The following is a 12,755-nucleotide window of genomic DNA, read 5'->3' as shown; positions in this document are numbered from 1 at the left end:
AACCTGAATTCTCTCTCACAGAGCGCTGCACCCTAGGTTGCGGTTCCGTGCGTCACTCGCCCCGTCCTGCGTCACACCGCTACCACTCTGACCTTTCACTCCGTGCCGTTGACGAGGGTCCCGCCGGCCGACAGAGGGAATGCTGCTGCCTAAACATTCCCAGGATCGGCACCCGGATTCTTGCGGTGGGGACTCGGTGTTTCCCGGGAGACCACCGTCTGCTCCAGACCCTGTATCGTCATCAACATCACAGGAACCAGCCTCCCCTCCACACTTCCCACTGCCTCAGTAAAACAGCCATAATCAAAGACCCCACCCACCCCGGACATTCTCTCCCCACCCCCCCCCCCCCCAACACCATCCGGCAGAAGTTAGAAAAGCCCGGAAACATGTACAGTACTACCAGGCTCAGGAATAGCGTCTACCCCTATTGAACGACTTCTATATGATGAGACGGACTCTTGGCCTCACAGTCTACCTCGTTGTGATCCTGCACTTCATCTGCGCGGCCCTTTCCGGGAGCTTTTGCACTTTACAGTGCTGTTAAAGAACATAGAGCGGTCCCGCGCAGTGCGGCTCCTTCGGTCCACGATGTTGTGGGACCTTTTTACCCACTTTGACATCAATCTAACCCTTCCCTCCCACATAGCGTCCATTTTACTTCCATCATATGCCTAAGAGTTTATTAAATGGTATTGTTTTATCTTTTCCTACCTCAATGCAAGACAAGATTTTGACTGTATCTCAATGCACCTAACAATATTAAACCAATGTCTTCCGACCAGAGCCTTGGTCCTCAGACGTTTCCTCCCAGCATCACCCCCTCTTCCTCCCTACACCCTCACTTTCCAGGAACTCACCGTACACTAGGAGCTGTTAATACCTCCTCAGTGGGGACACACACACACACTTTCTATCTCTCTCTTACAATAGGTGTAGGAGTAGGCTATTCGGCCCTTCTAGCCAGCACCGCCATTCACTGTGATCATGGCTGATCATACACAATCAGTACCCCGTTCCTGCCCTCTCCCCATATCCCTTAACCCCGCTATCTATAAGAGCTCTATCTAACTCTCTCTTGAATGCATCCAGAGACTTGGCCTCCACTGCCTTCTGGGGCAGAGCATTCCACATATCCACCACTCTCTGGGTGAAAAAGTTTTTCCGCATCTCTGTTCTTAATGGCCTACCCCTTATTCTTAAACTGTGGCCTCTAGTTCTGGACTCACCCATCAGTGGGAACATGCTTCCTGCCTCCAGTGTGTCCAATCCCTTAATAATCTTATATGTTTCAATCAGATCCCCTCTCATCCTTCTAAATTCCAGTGTATACAAGCCCAGTCGCTCCAACCTTTCAACATATGACAGTCCCGCCATTTCGGGAATTAACCTTGTGAACCTACGCTACACTCCCTCAATAGCAAGAATGTCCTTCCTCAAATTTGGAGACCAAAACTGCACACAATACTCCAGGTGTGGTCTCACCAGGGCCCTGTACAGCTGCAGAAGGACCTCTTTACTCCTATACTCAATTCCTCTTGTTATAAAAGCCAGCATGCCATTAGCTTTCTTCACTGCCTGCTGTACCTGCATGCTTGCTTTCATTGACTGATGTACAAGAGCACCTAGATCTCATTGTACTTCCCCTTTTCCTAACTTGACTCCATTTAGGTAGTAATCTGCCTTCCTGTTCTTGCCATCAAAGTGGATAACCTCACATTTATCCACATTAAACTGCATCTGCCATACATTTGCCCACTCACCCAACCTGTCCAAGTCACCCTGCATTCTCATAACATCCTCCTGACATTTCACACTGCCACCCAGCTTTGTGTCATCAGCAAATTTGCTAATGTTACTTTTAATCCCTTCATCTAAATCATTAATGTATATTGTAAACAGCTGCGGTCCCAGCACCGAACCTTGCAGTACCCCACTGGTCACAGCCTGCCATTCCGAAAGGGACCCGTTATCACTACTCTTTGTTTCCTGTCAGTCAGCCAATTTTCAATCCATGTCAGTACTCTGCCCCCAATACCATGTGCCCTAATTTTGCCCACTAATCTCCTATGTGGGACTTTATCAAAAGCTTTCTGGAAGTCCAGGTACACTACATCCACTGGCTCTCCCTTGTCCATTTTCATAGTTACATCCTCAAAAAACTCCAGAAGATTAGTTAAGCATGACTTTTCCTTCATAAGTCCATGCTGACTCGGACTGATCCTTCTACAGCTATCCAAATGTGTCGTAATTTCCTCTTTTATAATTGACTCCAGCATCTTTCCCACCACTGACGTCAGGCTAACCGGTCTATAATTCCCTGTTTTCTCTCTCCCTCCTTTCTTGAAAAGTGGGACAACATTAGCCACCCTCCAATCAGCAGGAACTGTTCCTGAATCTATAGAACATTGGAAAATGATTACCAATGCATCCATGTTTTCTAGAGCCACCTCTTTAAGTACTCTGGGATGCAGACCATCAGGTCCCGGGGACTTATCAGTCTTCAGACTCAACAGTCCATCCAACACTGTTTCTTGCCTAATATAAATTTCCTTCAGTTCATCCTTTATCCTAGTTCTTTTGGCCATTATTACATCTGAGAGATTGTTTGTGTCTTCCCTAGTGAAGACAGATCCAAAGTATCTGTTCAACTCCTTGTTCCCCATAATAAATTCACCCGTTTCTGTCTTCAATGGCCCAGTTTTGGTCTTAACTATTTTTTTGCTATTCACATACCTAAAGAAGCTTTTACTATCCTCCTTTATATTCTTGGCTAGTTTACCTTCGTACCTCATTTTTTCTTGGCATATTGCCTTTTTTGTTATCTTCTGTTACTCTTTAAAAGCTTCCCAGTCCTCCAGTTTCCCGCTCATCTTTGCTATGTTATACTTCTTCTCTTTTATTTTTATACTGCCCTTTACTTCCCTCGTCAGCCACAGCTGCCCCTTACTCCCCTTAGGATCTTTCTCCCTCTTTGGAATGAACCGATCCTGCACCTTCTGCATTATTCCCAGAAATACCTGCCATTTTTGTTCCACTGTCTTCCCTGCTAGGGTATTGTTCCATTGAACTTTGGCCAGCTCCTCCCTCATAGCTCCATAGTTCCCTTTGTTCAACTGTAATACTGACACATCCGATTTTCCCTTCTCCTTCTCAAATTGTAGGTTAAAACATATCATATTATGGTCACTACCTCCTAATGGTTCCTTTACCTCGAGGTCCCTGATCAAATCCGGTTCATTGCACAACACTAAATCTAGAATTGCCTTCTCCCTGGTAGGCTCCAGTACAAGCTGTTCTAAGAATCCATCTTGGAGGCACTCCACAAACTTCCTTTCTTGGGGTCCAGTTCCATTCTGATTCTCCCAGTCTACCTGCATGTTGAAATCCCCCATGACAACTGTATCATTACCTTTGCACCATGCCAATTTTAACTCTTCATTCAACTTACACCCTACATCCAGACTGCTGTTTGGGGGCCTGTAGATAACTCCCATTAGGGTCTTTCTACCCTTAGAATTCCTTAGTTCTATCCATACTGACTCTACATCCCCTGATTCTATGTCCCCCCTCGCAAGGGACTGAATATCATTCCTCACCAACAGAGCCACCCCACCCCCTCTGCCAGTCAGTCTGTCCTTTTGATAAGATGTATATTCTTGAATATTCATTTCCCAGGCCCTGTCCACTTGAAGCCATGTCTCAGTTATTCCCAAAACATCGTACTTGCCAATTTCCAACTGAGCCTCAAGTTCATCTACTTTATTCCTTATACTTTGTGCATTCATATATAATACTTTTAATTTGTTACTCCCCTCTCCTTTCATATCAATTCCTATTTCACTTGGCCATACTGTATGATCTCTTCTTGAGCTTTCTACTCCATTGATTCTGTTGTCCTTTTTAACTTTTCTTATTTCCACTTCCCCTTTAACTCCATCCTTATATTTCCAGTTCATCCCCCCCCCCCCCACTACTTAGTTTAAACACATCTGTGTTGCAGTGGCAAACCTGTCTGCCAGAATGCTGGTCCCCCGCCTATTAAGGTGCAACCCGTCCCTTTTGTACAATTCATCCCTACCCCAAAATAGATCCCAGTGGTCCAAGAATGTAAATCCTTGCTTCCTGCACCAGTTCCTCAGCCACACATTCAGATCCATTATCTCCCTGTTCCTGCCCTCTCCAGCACGAGAAACTGGAAGCAAACCAGAGATAACCACCCTGGAAGTCCTGCTTTTCAGCCTTCTTCTGAGTTCTCTGAAGTCCCGCTGCAGAATATCCTTCCCCTTCTTCCCGTTGTCATTTGTGCCGACATGCACTACCACTTCCGTCTGTTCACCTTCACCCTTGAGGATTCCCTGCAATCAGTCCGTGATGTCCTGGATCCTAGCACCAGGGAGGCAACACACCATCCTTAAATCTCACCTGTTGCCGCAGAAACCCCTTTCTGTACCTCTTACTATGGAGTCCCCTACTACCACAGCTCTTCCTGATGTCTGACTCCTCGGCTCTGCTTCTGCACCAATTTTCGGCTCGCAGACCTGTCCGCCTCTCAGACTGGCAGTATCTTCTGTCCTGACAGCTTCCAAGAGGGTGAACCTGTTTACGAGGTACATCCCCTGGGGTCTCCTGTACTTCAAGCATCCTTTCCTTCCTCATTGTCGCCCCCTTTCTCTCTTCCGGTATCTTCGGTGTAACGACCTCACTGTAGGTCCTGTCCAGAAAACCTTCGTTATCGCGGATAAACCTGAGGTCATCCAGTTCTTTCTTCAGTGCTGCAACATGCTCCTTCAGAAGCTGAATCTGGACACGCTTTCCACAGCTGTAGCAGCCGGGGGCACCATCAGTGTCCCTGACCTACCACATCATGCACGTAGCACACTGAATCAGCTTAGCGGTCAGGTCTTCACCCTCTGCGATTGTGCCTGGCGTAGTCTCCTTTCCAGGCCAGGCCACTTCCCGACAGGCCTTACACACACACAACCACTTGTATATACACGCGCACACACTTAAATATGCACTTACACACAAACACCCATTTGCAACCAATGTACACACACATAAAGACACTTATACAACTACATACACTTATACGGGTACACACACACACACACACAACAGTGCTGCTGGGAGTGGGGTGGCAGGGGTCAGAGGACGGAAGACCGGCTGATTCCCCCTCTCATCCACAACTGTGGATTGTTGGGGTGAGTGGGGGACGCAGCCGGCCTTGAGCCGCACAGAACCGTTCGGAGGGAGTCGGAGAAGAAGGGGTTAAGCCACCCCCTGAGCGTGCGGTAATTAACAGGAAACACGATTATATTATCGCTTTGTGGGGTAGGGGTCCCGTAGGGAGCTGAGTGCACCCCTCCCGACACAATATAAAGCCTCTGGGGTCCTGCTGACTCAATCGCATCTCGGCAGCTCCCGGCGCCGGCTTGTGAGAGACAGCCAATGACAAAAGCTCCCTCAGCATGGGGCTGCTCTCTCTCCGAGACCGACGTGGTTGAGAATTCATCCTCGGTCCCCGCGGGGAGTGGCTCCTTCAGTCAGTGGCACTGACTCACCTCGGTCAGGGGCGATACCCGAGCCGACAGTATTCACCTTCACTGCGGATGGAGTGAGTGCTGCTCGAGTCCTCTGCCCCCAGAACCCTCCCTCCCTCCAGACCTTTCTCCTCTCCCCTACAACCCTCCTCCCCTCCACCACACTCCTCTTCAATCCCCCATACCCATCACCCCTCCCTCCAAACCCTTCTTCTCCTCCTTACGCCGCTCCTCCCCTTCCCCAACACTCTCCTACCCTTACTCAACACCCGTCTTCCTCACCCTTGCTTCCCTCTTCCTCCTCCCGTCACACCCTCCCCTTACCCCACACCCCTCCTACCTCTCTCTTAATACCCCATACTCTGTCCCACACGTCTTCTCTCCTCTCTCTACCTGTTTCCACTCCCTCATCAGCCCTTCTCCCCTTCCTCACCGTTCCCCCTCCTGCTCTCATTACTCCTTCCTCAGTCTCACATCAGGAGACCCCATCCCTGGCCTCAGACATGGGCCGTCGCTTCTCCTTTTGCCCCACCGTCCCCGTCTTAACGTCAGAATCTGGTGAGACCGTTCCTGAGACTGTCCCGTGGCCCAGGTAGTACCCGCCTTCCCTACCCTCTCACTCTACCCTTCCACGCCTCCATACCATCCTTGGTCTGCCCTCTCCCCTCTGCTCCTACTCCCCCAAACCATCCACTCCCCCATCTTCCGATCTCCTCTCTCTCCGTCCTATTCTCCTCATTCCACCCCTCCCACTCCCCTCTCCCCTTCCCTCACCTTACGCCCGCTCCTTGCCTTTCGCCTTCCCCCTCCTCTTTCCTTCTCCCAGTTCGACTCCCTCTCCACCCCTCGCCCCACTCCTACTCCGGCTGACCTTCGCTGTGTTTCGTGGGGCAGGGCTGGAACAAGGTCCCGTTTCCTCATCCCAGTACCTTGAGTCTGAAGGCCATCTTCCTCAGGAACCCCTGTGGTGTAGGCCGCTGCCCTTCCCTTCCCTCACCCCATCTATTTCACACTTCCCCGGGGGCAGGGGGTCTATCCCACCACGGAGACCCAGATACCCGGACCAGCCGCCTTTCACACCTCGGCGATCCGTGGGATCACAGGCCCAGCATTTGCAGACCAGCCTCGGGGAGGGGAGCAATTTAGGTCTCCTTCCATTCACGGCCCACGAGTACCCATCCCCACGGACAGAGGGGTCAGTCCCCTCTGATCCCCACGGACAGAGGGTCAGTCCCCCCGATCCTCACGGACAGAGGGTCAGTCCCCCCTGATCCCCATGGTCAGAGGGTCAGTCCACCGATCCCCACGGACAGAGGGGTCAGTGTGTCTCCAAGGACAGAGGGTCAGGCCCCCCTGATCCCCACGGACAGAGGGTCAGTCTCCCCCATCCTCACAGAAAGAGGGTCAGTCCCCTCTGATCCCCACGGACAGAGGGTCAGTCCCCCTGATCCCCACGGACAGAGGGGTCAGTGTGTCCCCACGGACAAAGGATCAGTCCCCCCGATCCCCACAGACAGAGGGTCAGTCCCCCTGATCCCCACGGACAGTCCCCCGATCCTCACGGACAGAGGGGTCAGTGTGTCCCCAAGGACAGAGGGTCAGTCCCCCCGATCCCCACGGACAGTCCCCCCGATCCCCACGGACAGAGGGTCAGTGTGTCCCCAAGGACAGAGGGTCAGTCCACCCGATCCCCACGGACAGAGGGATCAGTGTGTCCCCAAGGACAGAGGGTCAGTCCCCCCGATCCCCACGGACAGAGGGGTCAGTGTGTCCCCAAGGACAGAGGGTCAGTCCACCCGACCCTCACGGACTGAGGGGTCAGTGTGTCCCCAATCTGTCCCCCCGATCCTCACGGACAGAGGGTCAGTCCCCCCCGATCCCCACGGACAGAGGGGTCAGTTTGTCCCCAAGGACAGAGGGTCAGTCCCCCCGATCCTCACGGACTGAGGGGTCAGTGTGTCCCCAAGGACAGAGGGTCAGTCCCCCCGATCCCCACGGACAGAGGGTCAGTCCACCCGATCCTCACGGACTGAGGGGTCAGTGTGTCCCCAATCTGTCCCCCCGATCCTCACGGACAGAGGGTCAGTCCCCCCGATCCTCACGGACTGAGGGTCAGTGTGTCCCCACGGACAGAGGGTCAGTCCCCCCGATCCTCACGGACTGAGGGTCAGTGTGTCCCCACGGACAGAGGGTCAGTCCCCCCGATCCCCACAGACAGAGGGTCAGTCCCCCTGATCCCCACGGACAGTCCCCCGATCCTCACGGACAGAGGGGTCAGTGTGTCCCCACGGACAGAGGGTCAGTCCCCCCGATCCCCACGGACTGAGGGGTCAGTGTGTCCCCAAGGACAGAGGGTCAGTCCCCCCGATCCCCACGGACAGTCCCCCCGATCCCCACGGACAGAGGGTCAGTGTGTCCCCAAGGACAGAGGGTCAGTCCACCCGATCCCCACGGACAGAGGGATCAGTGTGTCCCCAAGGACAGAGGGTCAGTCCCCCCGATCCCCACGGACAGAGGGGTCAGTGTGTCCCCAAGGACAGAGGGTCAGTCCACCCGATCCTCACGGACTGAGGGGTCAGTGTGTCCCCAATCTGTCCCCCCCGATCCTCACGGACAGAGGGTCAGTCCCCCCGATCCCCACGGACAGAGGGGTCAGTTTGTCCCCAAGGACAGAGGGTCAGTCCCCCCGATCCTCACGGACTGAGGGGTCAGTGTGTCCCCAAGGACAGAGGGTCAGTCCCCCCGATCCCCACGGACAGAGGGTCAGTCCACCCGATCCTCACGGACTGAGGGGTCAGTGTGTCCCCAATCTGTCCCCCCGATCCTCACGGACAGAGGGTCAGTCCCCCCGATCCTCACGGACTGAGGGTCAGTGTGTCCCCACGGACAGAGGGTCAGTCCCCCCGATCCTCACGGACTGAGGGTCAGTGTGTCCCCACGGACAGAGGGTCAGTCCCCCCCGATCCTCACGGACTGAGGGTCAGTGTGTCCCCACGGACAGAGGGTCAGTCCCCCCGATCCTCACGGACTGAGGGTCAGTGTGTCCCCACGGACAGAGGGTCAGTCCCCCCCGATCCTCACGGACTGAGGGGTCAGTGTGTCCCCAATCTGTCCCCCCGATCCTCACGGACAGAGGGTCAGTCCCCCCGATCCTCACGGACTGAGGGGTCAGTGTGTCCCCAATCTGTCCCCCCGATCCTCACGGACAGAGGGTCAGTCTCCCTCCACTCCAGGATGATCCCATCCCCTAGCTGGGTGGCCGGGTGCTCATCCTAGCCCCCCTGAAGCGGCGAAAGGGGGTCGCGCGCAAGGTGACTGTGCGTTGCCAGGTTACAGCGGGGGTGGGGTCGGGGGTGGTTGTCTCCTGGATAGCCGCAACCTCTCTGACGTCAATGGAAACAGCGGTGAAAGGAGCCGTCGCCGGGGCAACCGCTCGGTCGCTCCGGGCAGCCGCTGAGTGCGAGCTGGTCTCCGGGCGGGGGGAGTGTAGGGGGCGGGGGGGTTTGGTGTGAGACCAGGTTGTGCGTTGTGGAGGGATGGTGTGAGCAAAGAGCGGGGTCGCCTGTCTCATTGTCCCAGTAACTAGGGACATCTCCCAACAAGCCCCCGAACACCACACCTCTGGCAGCTGAGGTAACTCGATTGTAAACTGTTCCCCGGTCAGAGGCTCTGCAGACTCGGCCGAGGCCACTCTGGAGGGTTTTCAGTTCATAGGAACATAGAAAACCTACAGCACAATACAGGCCCTTCGGCCCACAAAGCTGTGCCGAACATGTTCTTACTGTAGAAATTACCTAGGGTTACCCACAGCCCTCTATTTTTCTGAGCTCCATGTACCTATCCAGGAGTCTCTTAAAATACCCTATCATTTCAGCCTCCACCACCACTGCTGGCAGCCCATTCCACACACTCACCACTCTCTGAGTAAAAATCTTACCCCTGATATCTCCTCTTCCAAGCACCTTAAATCTGTGCCCTCTGGTGTTAGCTATTTCAGCCCTGGGAAAAAGCCTCCGACTATCCACATGATCAATGCCTCTCATCATCTTATACACCTTTATCAGGTTTTCACTTCTCATCCTCTGTTGGTCCAAGAAGAAAAGTTCACTCAACCTATTCTCATAAGGCATGCTCCCCAATTCAGGCAACATCCTTGTAAGTCTCCTCTGCACATTTTCTATGGTTTCCACATCCTTCCTGTAGTGAGGCGACCCGAACTGAGCACAGTACTCCAAGTGGGGTCTGACCAGGGTCCTATATAGCTGCAACTTTACCTCTCGGCTCCTAAACTCAATTCCATGATTGATGAAGATCAATGCACTGTATGACTTCTTAACCACTGAGTCAACCTGCACAGCTGCTTTGAGAGTCCTATGGACTCCGACCCCAAGATCCCTCTGATCCTCCACACTGCCAAGAGTCTTACCATTAATACTATATTCTGCCATCATATTTGACCTACCAAAGTGAACCGCCTCACACTTACCTGGGTTGAACTCCATCTGCCACTTCTCATCCCAGTTTTGCATCCTATTGATGTCCCACTGTAACTTCTGATAGCCCTCCACACTATCCACAACACCTCCAACCTTTGTGTCATCAGCAAAATTACTAACCCATCCCTCCACTTCCTCATACAGCTCATTTATAAAAATCACAAAGAGTAAGGGTCCCAGAGCAGATCCCTGAGGCACTCCACTGGTGACCGATCTCCATGCAGAATATGACCCATCTACAACCACTCTTTGCCTTCTGTGGGCAAGCCAGTTCTGGATCCACAAAGCAATGTCACCTTGGATCCATGCCTCCTTACTTTCTCAATAAGCCTTGCATGGGGTACCTTATCAAATGACTTGCTGAAATCCATACACACTACATCTACTGATCCTTGATCAATGTGTTTAGTCACATCCTCAAAAAATCCAATCAGGCTCGTAGGGCACGATCTGCTTTTGACAAACCATGCTGACTATTCCTAATCATATTATGCCTCTCCAAATGTTCATAAATCCTGCCTCTCAGGATCTTTTCCATTAACTTACCAACCACTGAGGTAAGACTCACTGGTCTATAATTTTCTGGGCTATCTCTACTCCCTTTCTTGAATAACATCTGCAACCCTCCAATCCTCTGGAACCTCTCCCATTCCCATTGATGATGCAAAGATCATCGACAGAGGCTCAGCAATCTCCTCCCTTGCCTCCCACAGTAGCCTGGGGTACATCTAGTCTGGTCCCGGTGACTTATCCAACTTGATGCTTTCCAAAAGCTCTAACACATCTCTTTCTTAATATCTGTATGCTCAAGCTTTTCAGTCTGCTGTAAGTCATCCCTACAATTGCCAAGATCCTTTTCCATAGCGAATACTGAAGCAAAGTATTCATTAAGTACCTCTGCTATCTCCTCCAGTTCCATGCACACTTCCCTACTGTCACACTTCCCAACTGTCACACTTCTAGAGGCAACTGTTCTGCTTTCCAAAGACTTTCTTTGATCTTGGAGGGGATTGATAAGATGATAAGAGGCATCGGTTGAGAGGGCAGACAGAGACTTTTTCCCTGGACAAAAATGGTTAATACCAGGGGGCATTACTTTCAGGTGACTGGAGGAAAGTAAAGGGGTATCAGAGGTACCCTCTCCATGTATCACTCTACATGGAGAGTGGTGGGTGAGTGGAACACACTGCCAGGGGTGGTGGTGGGGGCAGATATATTAGGGACACTTAAGTGACTCTTTGATAGGGACATGGATAAGAGAAGAAATGGAGAAGGGAAGGGTTAGATTGATCAGTAGGTTAAAAGGTCTGTACCGCATTGAGGGTCTGAAGACTGTTCTGTGTTGTTTGATCTGAACAACAACAGAGACAGGGAGAGGGGTAGGGGCTGGAGGGGTTTACAGTCCACATACCACCAAGGACAGCTTCCCCACGCTGTTTTAAGAATATTAAAGTTTCCTTATACTGAAGTTGCACTCTGGACCTCATCCTCTACCTCATGATTTTCACACTTTATCGGTTACCTGCACTGCACTTTCTCTGTAACTGTGACACTTTATTCTGTAACTCTCTTCCCTTGTACTAACTAGTGTCACTGTAGAAGATACTAGCAGTGTGCCAGGTGTTGAGAGGTGTGCGGGAAGAGAAGTGAGTATAATTACTGTTACAAGGGAGGAGGTGCTCAGAAAGCTGAAAGACCTAAGGGTGCATAAGTCACTCGGACCAGATGAACTGCACCCTGGGGTTCTGAAAGAGGGAGTGGTAAAAATTGTGGAGGCATTAGTAATGATCTTTCAAAAATTGTTGGACTCTGGCATGGTGCCAGAGGACTGCAAAATTACAAATGTCACTCCACTCTTTAAGAAAGAATGAAGGCAGCAGAAACGAAATTATAGACCAGTTAGCCTGACCTTGGTGGTTGGGAAGATGTTGGAGTCAATTGTTAAGGATGAGGCTATGGAATACTTGGTGACAAAGGACAAGATATAAGAAAATCTTTACAAACCTGTTGGCGTTCTTCGAGGAGATTACAAGTAGGATAGATAAAGGGGATGTTGTGGATGTTGTATATTTGGACTTTCAGAAGGCCTTTGACAAGGTGCCACACATAAGGCTGCTTACTAGGTTAAGAGCCCATGGTATTGCAAGGAAGTTACTAACATGGTTAGAGTAACAGCTGATTGGTAGGAGGCAGCGAGTGGGAGTAAGAGGATCCTTTCCTGGTTGGCTGCCAGTGACTAGCAGTGTTCTGCAGGGGTCGGTGTTGGGACTGCTTCTTTTTACACTGTATATAAATAATTTAGCTGATGGAATAGATGGCTTTGTTGCCAAGTTTGCAGATGATATGAAGATTGGTGGAGGGGCAGGTGGAATTGAAGAAACAGGTAGGATGCAGAAAGACTTAGACAGATTATGAGAATGGGCAAGAGAGTGGCAAATGAATTACGATGTTGGAAATGCATGGTCATGCACTTTGGTAGTAGCAATCAATGTGCGGATTATTTTCTAAATGGGGAGAAAATCCAAAAGTCTGAGACGTTAAGGGACTTGGGAGTCCTTGTGCAGATTTCCCTAAAGGTTAACTTGCAGTGAAAGTCAGTGCTGAGGAAGGGAAATGCAAAGTTAGCATTCATTTCCAGAGGTCTAGAATACAAGAGCAGGGATGTGATGCTGAGGCTTTATAAGGTTCTGGTGAGGCCTCACCTTGAGTATTGTGT

The sequence above is a fragment of the Hemitrygon akajei genome, chromosome 6, assembly GCF_048418815.1.
Source record: "Hemitrygon akajei chromosome 6, sHemAka1.3, whole genome shotgun sequence".
Classification (NCBI taxonomy): domain Eukaryota; kingdom Metazoa; phylum Chordata; class Chondrichthyes; order Myliobatiformes; family Dasyatidae; genus Hemitrygon; species Hemitrygon akajei.
This window is presented reverse-complemented; position numbering follows the sequence as displayed.